The sequence below is a fragment of the Pteropus vampyrus genome, unplaced genomic scaffold, assembly GCF_000151845.1.
Source record: "Pteropus vampyrus isolate Shadow unplaced genomic scaffold, Pvam_2.0 Scaffold79, whole genome shotgun sequence".
Taxonomy (NCBI): domain Eukaryota; kingdom Metazoa; phylum Chordata; class Mammalia; order Chiroptera; family Pteropodidae; genus Pteropus; species Pteropus vampyrus.
In genome coordinates this window covers 1,638,581-1,652,383 of record NW_011888860.1, presented here as the reverse complement: position 1 = coordinate 1,652,383, position 13,803 = coordinate 1,638,581, and the positions used below count along the sequence as shown (strand labels likewise).

Genomic DNA, 13,803 nt, shown 5'->3' with positions numbered 1-13,803 from the left:
ATATATATAATACATAATGTATATATAAAAAATCAGGTTTAAATATGTTCCAAAATGATAATGATACACATTATCAGTTTTAATACATTCACAAATTAATAAATTTCCATGAATTGATTATTCACATTGCATTTCACTTCATATGTGTTTGTTTTAAAAAGATATTCTTATTCTCTGAATTCCTATTTAAGCCTTACTTTTCATTTCTTTACTGTTCTATATATTTCTTATGTTTCCTGCTTTCTTTATTGCCTATTTCTTATATCCCCTCTTCAACTTACATGTATATTATGCTTCAAACATGTGCAAAATGTGTGATATTTCTACTCTCTGTATTTTAAATTTCTGTAATGAATAGTATAGAAACCATGAACAAAATAATAATTACTTAGTAATGAAGTGATTAATATGAGGTGATTTTTATGAACTTCTTACCTTTGTATCTCATTGCATATATCTATGACAGCCATTCATTTCTTTTTTTACACATCCATTTATGTGTAGCTATTTTCTATTTTGTTTTTTTAACTGGTGAAAACAGAAGCCAATGTGTTTATTTTCTTATGACCATGATCCAACAGGTCTAACATATTTAATCTTTAGTGTTGGTTTTCCTTACTGTAAGCTCTGCCAACTTTTGGTGGCTTATGTTTCAGGTCAACTGACACAGTGAGGAAGAGTTTTAAAAGCTCACGAGCTCTCCTTCAGGAATGAGAGTGGCATCAGTTCTCAGGAAGCTACAAGCCAATTTTTAAACTGCTAAATTCTAGCTGTAGGTACCTTTGGAAAATACCTTATGAATTAGTAATAGAATTCAACAAAAATATTTCTGGACTAAAGTTTCTTAGATGTCACAATTCTTCCTTAAAAAGAAAAAAAAAATTTTTGAGTAGATGGGTTATGCTGGGATAACAAACAACCTCAAAATCTCAGTGGCTTCAAACAGCAATGGTTTACCAGTTGCTCACACTACTTGTCCAAAGAAGGCCAGGGGGAGACTCTGCTCCCTGCAGTCCCTCAGGAATTGAGGCTGGTATTACTTTGACATGAGCAAAAGGCATACAGGCTCTTAAAGTTTCCACCTAGCACTGACACACATTGTTTCCACTCATATATCATAAGACAAACAAGCTATAAATCATACTTGATTTAAAAAGGGGAGTAAGAAATGTAGTTCTACCGTGTTCCCAGGAAGAAGAGAACTGGAATATTTGTGAACAGGCCTAATGTCTACCATACCCTGAGTGGTAGATGGCTATAAAAGCAAAGCAATTCTGGTTATTGGAAATAATTCTACTTAGTATCACAGAAAAGCGACTCCATTGTCAATTGAGGACATGTAAACATATCAGTTATCCTCAAGTTAATCTATTTTACATGTAATAACAATCAAAATTCTAAAGATATTTAATCAAAAATGATATTATAAATTTCATACGAAAGAGATATTGTGAAAGAAGAGCTAAGATAGTCTTAATAAAGCAGGAGAAAAAGAAAGACCTACCCTACCAGATGTCAAGATATATTATAAAGTTATATAAATTGAAATAGTGCAGCATTAGTACAATTATAAAAATATTAATCGGTGAAATAGAATAGACTAGAAACAGACCAATGAGAACTTGGTGTAAGAGTGGCATTGCAGATGAGAAGGATTATTCAATATGTTGCATCAGAACAGTTGGCTTTCTATTTGTAAAATTATGCCTGTATCTCAAACCATATTAGAAAAGCAGGTTAAAGATTAAAATGTAAAGACATAAAATACATAAAACTTGGAACTTATCAGAATGTAATAGGAAAAGATGCCTTTATGACTTAGGGATAAAAAAGTATTTCTTAATCAAGAATGTTTTTTCCTAATTGTATTTTTATTGGCAGAAAAACAATAACATTTATCAAAGTATGTAGAAAAGCTTTGAAAATCACAATATATGTAAGCACAGATATACTTTCTGTTTCATTTAATGTTTCCTCTTCTTTCCTAGGCAAAGTGTTTTTTTAAGAAAATTCAGATACCAGGCAAAGTTTTTTCTAGTACATTTCTACCTTAGTTCTTTCCTAATAATAGATGATGATATTGTCCCTTGTCTCCTCGAAACAATTATCGGATTCAATAATACAAAATTTGACACAATTTCAATGGAACTAAATATTTTCCTCTCAGTGATAAGTTTCTAGACAGGATATGAACCTAGAACAAAAAAGCAGAAACTGGTAGACTATTTGCATGCTCCACCTTTCCTGTTTTTGGACTGTATCCTATTCCTTCACTTCTTGGGAATTTTATTCCAAGACTATTGCTAGTGAATGGTGGAAGAAAATATATTGTAATTTATCATGTTTACTAATGCTGTAACTTTAACTTTTATAATGAAATAACAGAATTATTACTTGCAAAGTCATTGGCTTGGAAACTATTTTCATGAGAAATCATATCTTATATCATTAAAATGAAGATAGAACATTCATTCTAAAAAAAAACTCATTTGTCTTCTAAGAATAGCATCACAGAAATTCAAAGAAATTAGAGGTGGAAAAATCAATTAGAGCTGATCTACGAGCTTTTCAGAAAGGATTGCTTTCTACAAAATATATTTTAATTCTTCATCCAGGTTAATTTTAAGTGTCTCAAGTGATGTAACACTTATTATATCCCTTTGAACGCTTTCCTTTTACCTAACTAGCCCTACCCAGAATATTTTTTCTCCTAATAGGTAACCTTCATGTTAGATATTACTTTTAATTACACTTTTTTCCCCTATACTAATGCCTCCTCCCCTCCAAAATTCAGTTTTTATACCCACCAAAATTTGCAAGGAGCTAGTCTTCATTTAACCTAATGACAGATGTTTACTTATAATGATAATCTCTTAAATCAAAGAGAGCTCTAGGTCTTTTTCTCCATTTTCCTTCTCTGTCCATCTCTCTTTACCCTTCCTTCCTTCCTTCCTTTTTTGTAGACTTTGTAATGAGGTGTTTAAAAGTGTAAAATACTTGGCAAGAACAAGTAGAGAAAGGAGACTATAACTTCTTTGCTTGTTCAAGGAGCCTATCAATTTCTTAGCAGTATATTTCTAGTCTATCTCTGGTATGAGTGAAGTATTTTTCTCTTGTCAATAATTTCTGGTTCTTTTGTAACCTTTTCTGTCTTCCAGCATTCTTCGTTTCAGATTTCCTCCCCTCTATTTAACTATATTCATATAAATTTTAAAATGAGTATTTCTCCAGGTTTGGTGGTATTACTTATGTTACACCGCTTGAACATGAAGGTGATGCTTTTTCTCCACTTAGAAGATTTAAATCCTTGCCCTTATCTATTCAGACTATTAAATGTGAGACACCATACATTGGTACTCCAGATTTAAATTTCTACTGTCTAAAGATAAGCAAAACAAGGATTTTGGGAGAGATGAGAGGGTATAATATGGACAGGGAAGGAGATTGCCTTGAGCATAAGAACATACATTTTTTTGTAGCCAGAGCTAGTTCAGTAGAATGCAAGTGTCTACAGTAATAACTCTTGGTAACCTGGGGGAAGGGCAGAGACAAAGAGTGTGATAAATTTTATTGTGTGCTTTTATGCTCAAAACTGAGTTTCTGTGACTTCCTGTATAGAGACCATTATCCATTATCATTGTTCAAGCATCATGAAATAAGTGTTCGTAAAATTTTCTAAATAATAGTGAAAATTTACAGAGAAATTTAGTTAGCTTTCTCTTCTTTCTTACCAGAGGCTATAGGGCTTAAAAAACGTACAAACAAAAAAACACACTGTAGTGGAATTTTCTAGAAAAAGGTCCATGTACTACCTTTCACAGTTATGACACTTCATTAGATAAGAGCCTAATCTCTGCCTTGCTCAAATTCTGCCTCTGTCTTTTAATACCTGTGTGACCTTGGGAAAGTAACTTAACTCCTCTGTTCCTCAGTTTCCTCTGATAAAATGATGATACAGCCTATCTGAGGAAAAATCGAATTATAAATTGAGAATAAATTAATATTGTAAAGCTCTTAGTACAGTACTTTAATAAAAGCTAATTTTCCTTTTTTTCTTTCCTTCATTCATTAAACAGATACTTATTGTGTCTTCTACGTGATAAAGCTGGAAATAGGAATTCACAGTATAGCAACAAAGAATGATACAACATCTAAGTGTATGTATGAGGTGCTACAAAATCATATGACATGCTCTGGAACCAAGAAGTGAGTGATTAACCTGTGCAGTAGATTCAAGGAAGAATCTCAGTCTTAGAAGAATGATTTTGAAAAGTAGACAAGGTGAAAGAGGTAGGAGTGGGTCAATGAGTAAAGCAGGGAGTATATTGCAGGTAAAGGGAATAGCAAAAGCAAAGGCATGAAAGCATGGAGGTACATGATGTTTGCCAGTGAGTGATCAAGTATGAGTGAAGCATCTTGGAAAGGGGATGTGGGGAGTTGGGGGGAGGAATAAGATCCTCTTTCTATTTTTGGTGAATCCCTATTGTTTGTGTTTGTGTGGTTGGAGGGCTCTATTTTCCAGTAGAGGTTTTGAAGGGAGGCAAATATTCCCTCTCTCTTTCTTGTGGCTGCAAATGTATAGGCATGTGACCTTGTATATTTCTACCTGTGACCTTGGATAAGGAGAATATGATAAACTGCAAAGATTTAGGAACAGTGGCCATGGCAAGTGGCCAGTGGGGTGGGGCATTGGTGACATATAGTGCTGCAGTCTAGTCTGTGTTATTTGCTGCCAGCCTTCTCTAGAGCCTAAACTCTTTTGAACCAATTTTCCATCTTTGTGTTGATGCAGTGGGCTACCAGACAACCCTTCTGTAATTTTTTTTTTCTAGGTAAGTTAACGAGAGAAGGTTCCTTTTGTTTGTAAACAAGAAGTTCCCAAACAATAGAGAATTTAATTCTTTTGGTTTGCTATCAGTGTTTTCTAAATTTTGCTCAGTGAATAGCAAGTAAAACACTTTTTATTTAATGTAAAATCAAATGTAAGGGTGAAATGTAAACATTTTTTGAAAGTAAAAAATTTATTTAAAAATGTAAAAAAAAGACCCACATAGACAAAAGGATAAAATAGATGAATAATAGTCTTAACAGTAATAATTTCAAGATAATATATAATGAGCACTTATCTATGACTGGGTACATTATTACAAGCTTAATGTGCATTAAGCTTTCAATAACACTAAATTGTATATGCTATGATTATCAACACTTTTAGATGAGGAAACTGAGGTTAGGAGAGGGTAAGTCACTCTCCCAAAATCATGAGTAGGATTATGGTACAGCCAAGATTTAAGACTGGGTAGCCCAGATATAGGATCTATACTTTTAAATGAATGGCACCACAGATGAGCTAGTCGCCACCCTTTTTTAGGTTGACTAACCTTTAAGAGGTAATACCTGAACTGAAACTTAAAGAATAAGTGGGAATTTGCCAGATAAAAAAGACATAAAGAGTCGGTTCAATCTGAGAAGGGTATGTACAAGGGCAAAAACGTGAAAGACCATTCACTACCTATTCCGGAAATGCCTCATGGAGCACTGATTGCTGGTGTAGGGGGTATAGTGAGGGGGAATGGAGGTATAGAGAGAGTTATGACCTGGGGGAGAGGTAGCTGAAAGAGAAATTGGTAATAGAGGAGTCCAAATATAAGCTTGAAATGGAATGGGGGGTTGGTCAAGTGAGTCTTTAGCTTTAGCAGTTTTTATTCTTAAGCAATTGGAAGTCAGCAACGATTTCAAAGGAGGGGAGTGACATCATCAGCATCTTTTTTTAGAAGAATCACTCTGGCAGTGGCATGGAGGAAGGGCTTGGATTAGAAGTGATGGGTGTCACTGAGGTCAGTTAGCAGGATACTGAAATAGTGCATGAAAAGCCAGTGAGGACGGTGGGAGTGTGACAGAAAGGAGGGCCTGGATTTGAGAGACATCCCTGAAGTGGGGGCAACAAGGCTTGATGACTAATTTGAAGCGGTTGGTTGAGGAGGAAGGAGGAATCGAAGATGACTGAGTTTTCTAGTTTGGAAAGCTGAATAACTGTTGATGTCATTAACTGAAATAGAAACGGAAGGAAGGAAATTTATGTGAGGCCTACTAGAAGCTTTACATGTGTTATTTTATTTAATCTTAAACAAACCCATGATTAAGATGCCCATTTTAAAGATAGGAAAATTGAGGTTTAGTGTAGTTATGTAACTTGCCCAAGGTCACACAGATGGTAAATAAAAGAGTTGAGATGTGAAATAAGTTCTTTCTCCAAAGCTCAGTCTTTCCATGCTAATATTCTACACTCTGAAAATCATTTTAGTTTGGAAAAATAGGACTGAAACTCAAGAGAAAGGCAGAGCTAAAAACATGGTCCTCTCAGAGGAGGAATGCTGCAGAGTGAAGAGAGATTAAGCCTTACACTACTGAGGTAAAATATTAGAGCAGCACTGTCCAATGAAATTTTCTGCAGTGATAGAAATGCTTTATACTTGCATAAATACAGTAGCCATTATCCCATGTGACTTTTAAGCATTTGAAATGTGGCTAATATGACTGAGGAACTGAAATTTTAATTTAAAATTAAACATAAGTGGCTAGTGACTACTATATTGTATTGTTTAGGACTAGAGGAACCAGTCAAATATGGAGAAGGTCCATCAGAGGGGAGGCCTTGCTAATACCTCTGAAAAATCACTAGGTATTTGATCATCTTCCTTCATATCTGTAAGATTGGTCTCAAGTTTAGGGACCACAATTAGAAAGGTTTCTTTCTCTAATGTGGAAAACAAAGTAATTTTATCGTCTTATCTTCGGAAGGAGAGTAAGTACAGTGCTCCATTTCATTTCTTATATGAGATAAAATCAATCATTTTTTCCGTATTTAGATTTTTTCTGTATAGTGTGTTATTTAAAAGCCCAACCTCCAAGCAAATGCCAGGGTTCAAATCTCAGGTCTGCACTGAATATGTTGTGCCTTGAGTTAGTTACTCTACATTCTCAACCATCATATTCACTACCTGTAAAGTAAAAATAATAATGGCACCCTCCTCAAAGATTAAGTTAAATAACATGTAAAACGCTGAGCTGGTACTTGGCACATGCTAAGCACTAAGTAAAAGTTTGCTATTCTGTAACTAGTATCTTGTGATGAGTTTGTACTTTGCACTTCTGTGTTTTGACATTTACTCAACTCTATTTTTGCATAAGTAAAGGTATTTTTCCACATCTCCAAATGTCAGATTATTCCAGAAAGAAACACATGTTCATCAAGATAAAAAGGTAGGTAAGGTTCTGATAAGTCTTGAGTTTTGCAGTTATTTTTGTCTTTCACTTTGATTTCCATTTTGTTATTTTAAATCAGTACAGTGGCAAATAATAACCTTGATATTTTGTTGTGGTCATTATAATTCCTTGGCTTAACTTCAAACAGTTTGTGGACTACATGATCAAGCAAAAATATTAGAGGCTCTAAATATTGACTCAAAAGAGTCCTGATGTCTTGAGGTTCTGAAGAATTTCATACTTTAATTGAAATGTTTAACGCGTGGTCTCTGGTAATCTTAGAAGCGGTTGGTTGGATAGGTTTGGATAGATCAAGAACTGTTTAAAGACTAATGACTTCAGAGGTAGAAACAAGAAATAGGATTCCCTTTGTTCCCATCGATTTTGTACTTTGTAACTTCTGGATTGAATAAACAGCACTTTAATGTAGTCTTGTATTCTGCGTAGTGTTTGTGTAAAAAACAAATACAGTTTTTCATTAGGCTGAATACAGATTTTTTCATGAAATCTGTATACAAGTGCCAGGTCTGTCATTGATTTGACTGTTAAGTTGGGAAAAGTCATTTACCTCTTTGGGCCACAGAGAGGTAAATGTCCTCTGTCAAATCTATGTTGATCCGGAAGGAATTCTATTATGATCTCCTAAATATCTTTCCAACTAAAATTCTTTGAATCTGCCTTTTCCTTTTCTCTTTGGTCTTAAAGAACTTACAGAGGTAATTTTTATTTTCATGCTTTTAAAAACATGCTCTTGGAATATTCTTGGAATATATCATTTCCTTGGAAAACAACCAATGAGCCAGCATGAAGGAAAAAAATCCATTCACAATAGATATCAAATTGCATGAGGTGGAGAAACGAGAAATGATTTTCTTTGTAAACTGAAATGACGAGATATAGAGAAACCAATTACTTATTTATAAAATGTGTATAGTGGAAGGCTTTATGTAGTAGAGCTAACGTGCTGTTACATATTTAGCTAGACGAAGAGAGAGATCAAGAAGTTCTCTCCATACTGCCTTAAAACGGCTGTTACTATAAACGTTCCTTTTAGGGAGGGAGAAAGAAAACGTGTGTCGGAAGGCGGACGAAGCAACGAAGGAAGGCAGCAAAGAAAGGTTAAAAATCTCCCCTCCACCGCCAACCCCCGCCCGTCTTCTCTAGAAATAACAGAATTAAGGGAATTTCCTCCTGCAGCCAAGGAAAGCTCGGTGCCGTTTCCACGTCACTTTTAGGAAAGCCAGGGATTTTGCTTTCTTAGGCGGTGCCTTCCCAACTCCTCCTGCGGGTCTCCAGTGGGACGCCGAACGTCGCCCTCCGCCCGAGGCTAAGTCGGGCGACAAGGAGACTCGCAACCGGGGCGGGGGACACAGCGGACGGTGGAGGACGCAAAAGCGCTTCCTGGGAGAGCGCGACGGCAGGACCCGTTTCCGGAAGGCTGATTGCGTCAGGTGTGGAGCTGGGCGCCTCCTCGGCCCTACCTAGCGGCCACTGCGCCTGCGCGCTTCGCCCCGCCCCGCTAACAAGGACTCCACCGCGGGTTTTCCTCCCCGTCCGGAGAAGACCCAGTCGGGCGGGGCAGGTCCATTTTACCACCCCTGGACTCTTCAGAGAAGAGGTGGCAGGGCAGGATTCCTAGGGAACAACGGGGAGTTCTGGGGTCCAAGGGAATGGAGCGCGGAAAGAAGACCTGCTTGGAAGGCAGGAGGCCGATCCAATGTCTGCTACAAACGGGCAGAGTGGTCTTGGGCTTATTTCTCGCTTTTCTGGGCCTGAAGGACATAGATTAGAACTGGAAGGCTTTCGAATTTAGTCTGCATTTTCCCAGAGTGAGTTACATTTATCAAATTGGGCCCCCAGCTATCCAGGGTCCGCAGGCTCGCCAGGCAGATCTTGGGGTGCAGAGACTCAGCCCCAAGGGTGAGCACTTTCATGGACTTATGGGGATTTCTGTGGCAAATATTGTTTTGTGTTGCAGGAAGGAGCCACATGATTGTTGGCTTCCAGATGAGTCTGAGAGAAATTGTGCAAACGCCAGAAATCCCTCTTCCAAGAGGCAGCTTCCCCCCACCATTCATTCCCTCCAATCCTATTCTGATCTTCATCAGAGTCCCATTATACAGTATACACTCTTTTATACAAGCCTAATAGATTTCCCTCTAGCACTCTCCATGTTTGAAGTGACATTTTTGAGTAATTATGTGATGGATGTCTGTCCACCTCGCTGGACTGTAAGCTCCATGAAGGCAGGGGTCTGGGCTTTTTTAACCACTGCTATTGCAGGCTTACTATAAGACCCTGTGGGTCCTCAATAAATTCATGATGTTCGAAAGAATAAAGTTGCCTTCGCTCAAAGCATAGAGTCCTCACATGAAGAATGACCAACTGGTGTAAGTTTGTTATTTGAGGAAGGAGTGCATTCTGAGATTTGGGGATAAGGATGTGTGAGGATTCATCACTTTGTTATTGCTATTAATTTACTTTTAGCATAATCTTTCTGATGGAGGTCATAATTAAGGCTGTATGTGTAGAGTAATGGTTCTCAAAGTGCAGCCCTCAGAATAGAATCACCAGCATCACCAGAGAACTTGTTAGATATACAGATACTTGGGCCCCACCACAGATCTACCCACAGGGACTCAGAGTGGAACCCAGCAATCGTGTTTCCATAAACCCTCCAGGCCATCTGACTCAGGCTCAAGTTTGACAACCGCTGCACTGGGGAAAGAGCAACCCTAAGGATGCCTTGGGATGTCACTCAGTGTCTGCGCAGAGCACCGATTACCACTTACTGAATATCCAGTCTTATCAGGACCTTGCTTGTCTGCTTATAATTGAGTTATAGGTAATCTTCCTGGAAGTGCAAAGGAAATTATGTGTTTCTCCCCTGCGGTGATCTGGGTGTGTGTGTGTGTGTGTGTGTGTGTGGTGTATACCTGGGATTCTGGATGAGGAGGCAGAAGGAAGGAGAAGGTCTTGCCTATAAGTTGCAGCTGGGAGGGTGTGGGCAGCTCCCATACGAGGACATTTTCCCATTATAAGGGAATGCAGATATGTGGGAGAAAAGACTACCCAGGTATAAGCTTACCCAACTGCCTTTTGGTGCAGACAGGCGCCAGACTACATGAAGGGGAAACCCGGCTGCATCTCAAATCTCGGCCTTTGGGTCTCGACACCCTGGCCCCCATTGCCTCCTTGATATCTTCCCAGACGTTATAGGGGACCGTGCCTCCCAGAGGCCCTGCAGCCTCTGCCTGCAGGGGTCGCACTAGTAGCGCGGCCCTCCCCCTCCTCCCAGGCCTCCGCCCCCGGCCCCGCCTTTCTCCCGCTCGGCCCCCGCCCCACCAGGCCCCTCCAGCCTCTCCTCTCACAGCCGCCGCCAAAGCCTGGAGAAGTGGAATCTCGCCGGCGCCGCTCCCTGTGAGGGACTCACGGAGCGGCACTGGGCATGCTCAGTCGCTGGAGCTCGTCTTGGTCTCAAGTAGGAAGCTCGTGCGCTGCACCCGCAGCTGATCCGGGCGCTCGGCGGAGGGCGGGACTGGAGCAAAGCTGCCGGGCGCTGGAGCGGAGGCGATCGCCGCGCGCACCGCTGGTGAGCCTCGCTTTCTTCCTTGCTTTTGCCCTGGACCCCGGAACGGCCCAGGAGTGCGGCGAGAGACCCGGGCGGAGGCAGCGGCAGCGCCGTGCGGCCAGTGGCTGCGCGTAGCCCCGGCGGCTGCTCCTCTCCTCCCGGCCCCGAGGGCTGTGCGGCCACTGCCGCCCGCCCAGCGGCAGCCACAGCTGCAGCAGCTGCCGCCGCATCTGCAGCGGGCGTCCGCTGCGGAGTCCGGTGCGCCCTCAGCCCGCGCCGCAAGGCTAGGTGGCACGGCGACTGCGGGCTCACTCCTTGACTTGCATCCCTCCTGCTTCCTGGCGCCCTCTTTTCCTTCGGCTGCCCGGGCTTGGCAGGGCCTGGGGCGGGGGAGACCGGTTGGAGGGGGTGCGCCCGAGGGGCGCTGCGGAGGAGAAAAGTAAGGATGGGCGCCGGCAGGGAAGAGCGCACACCCTCTTGCCCTGGCACCGGCCTCTGCTGTGCGGCTGGGCTCTTCCATGCGGGGCGCCAGCGCGCTCCCGGGGAGTTGGAGGCGGGGCTGGCTTCTTGGGGATTCAGAGACCGGCCTCAGCGAAATCAAAGGGGGAAAAGTTCATTTCCCCCCTCGGAAGTAGAGAGCGTTTTAACTAGAAAATGGCTGTTCAAATCAGGAAAGCTGACCACTGGGTTCAAAAAGCCCCTCTGCTGCCCGCCAGGCGGAATGGAGGGTTGAACGCTAGAGATGACATTCGTGCGATGAAAACATTGCTCGATGGAAGGAGGGATGCGAAGTTCCATTGAAACAATAAAAGGTGGTCTCGACGAGTGAAGAGATAGAACTGAGGAGTCACGGGCGAATGGCAAGGGAGCGTGGGACTTAAATTAAAAAAATATAAATTGGAGAAAACAGATTTAGAGTTGTGGCCGTTTTGTAGTCAAGTTCTGCGCAGTTTAGAGCCACACTGTCACAAACGTTTTTGGATGGATTAAGCGGTCGGGGAGGGCTAACGCTAAGAGGAGAATAAGGTCAGTGTCAGAAGCTCTGACAAGAAAGGGCTCTGGGAGGGCACAGTTTTTTGTTTGTTTGTTTGTTTGTTTTTTTAAAGAAGTCCCTCAGTCACTGGCTTTACATTGTGCCTGATGACTTGGGCGAAATTCCTACAGGATTATAAAACGATGCCAGCCGTGGTGTTTGAATTCCAAGAAATGAGGAAACTATGAGGTTGGCATTTGTTTGTAATTTGTTTTAATATTTCACTGTTCTAAAAAAACAAACTGGCATCCTGATCCGTTGTTCTGGATTTGGGTCTCTTAAATCTTTGATTCCCCCCTACTCCTCTTCTTGTTATGGATTTATATTTCAAATCTTGTCCTCAAATGGCCGTGATAATTGCGTATCAGAATTCCTGTTTCTGAACTTTCAGGAACAGACAGAATCCTTGAGGGGGCATTTCTTTATGAATGTAGGTAGCAGCTTTGTTGTATTTTCATTTTGTAGCTTGACAGCAACATTTGCTCAACACTTGTTTGTTGTAACTTGCAGAATCCTAGAAATGGCATTGTTTCGAAAGGATGACATTTATCAAGAGGATGAGGAACCTCCACCCTGGGGGAAATGTTGAGAGAACACAGGTGGCAGCAGAGTACAATGGGCTGGTAGTCAGAAGCCCAGGAGGGGCAGATGCAAGATATCTGTTGCTGTCCTTTTGTCATACGCTTATTGTGTGACCCTGAAAAATCACTCAGGGTCTTCAAAAACTGGAATGTCCCTACATATTTGCTCAGAACCTTTAAGAAAGGACTCCAAAGTTGAAATCCTTTTCTAAGGAAGGTGCTTACGTCTTCTCTCTTTTAATTATGTTAATTATGTTTATTATTCTCTCTTTCAAAGTATACTTTTAACTAAATAATTCGCCTCCGTGAAGCCAGCAAGATCCTGTTTTCTGAAACTTTTATAAAGTGATAGTGGAAAAGCTTGAAGAGCTTGAGTGTGAAAGACTGACATTTTACACTTAACTTGAGTAATATGAATACTGACTACAAAATTATTTAGGAAAAGACTATTAAACACATACAAAGATAAAATATTTTAAAGCTGTTTCTCTTTTTATGTCATATTTCAACTTTTGATGATAGTTTTCTTTTCCTGCTACCAGAGAAACAACAATAAACATTGAATTATTTTTTTTTTCTGTTAGAGTAAGAATTACTACTGAAAACCTTGCCATAATATTAGAAGAGTGCTGTTGATTACCTTGATATCAGAATATCTAAATTTGTCTTTTAAGAAAAATGTTCTCTCTATGCCTTTTTCAGTTACACTTTTAAAATAAAATATAATGTCCTGGTGATATAACACCTTAAGTTTTCCAGGGATGTAGGACATACTTTTTTAGGAAAATGTAAAAAGGTTTTACAAGTTATGTGGGCGATACTTCTTTTCCTACTCTGGGTTAAGGAAACTAGCATTTATTCAATGCTTACTATGTATCAAGTCTGATAATAAGCTCCTTCCATATGTTGTCTTTTGTGTCAGTGTCTTTGACCTCAATGTCCGCTTCCAATGAAAACCCCTTTGAGATGGTGTACAGTCCTTTGATTGCCCAGCAATAGAACTTTAAAGTTTTCTCATGTGATTTCATTGTTATTCAATAAGACTTCTCTTGTAAAACATCTTTGATTTGTTATTTAGAATTAGATTTGATTGGAACACTGTCTTCAAAACGATTTGAATGTTTTTTAGAAGGTTTCATCCAGATTTTAAGATTGTTTTGTGTTCATTTATTTTTAACAATGTTGTACTACCAACAAATAAACTTAAATGTAAGGCAGATAAACCCAGATTACCCATTTTAACTTTAATGTGTTATTAGTACATATTCTGCATGTTTACATGTGCTGATGGCGTTTCTCTCTGTTGAAATGGTTTGTCAGAGGCAAAGTGACAGACTCTCCATAATTAAGGG

At 40.0% G+C, this 13,803-nt stretch overlaps 1 protein-coding gene across 20 annotated transcripts in view; it reads left to right on the top strand.

The window, feature by feature from the left end:
• The first annotated feature begins 10,636 nt into the window (after positions 1-10,636).
• APBB2 (amyloid beta precursor protein binding family B member 2) overlaps positions 10,637-13,803 on the top strand; it is a 338,648-nt gene continuing 335,481 nt past the window's right edge. For 6 of the 20 annotated variants that reach the window (XM_023532198.1, XM_023532211.1, XM_023532204.1 and 3 more), the window contains exon 1: positions 10,639-10,858. The gene's annotated coding sequence lies outside the window, so the exon portion shown is untranslated. Of the gene's footprint in view, positions 10,859-13,803 lie in introns of all 20 variants that reach the window. The other 14 variants (XM_011362773.2, XM_023532212.1, XM_023532206.1 and 11 more) reach the window with 7 other exon arrangements.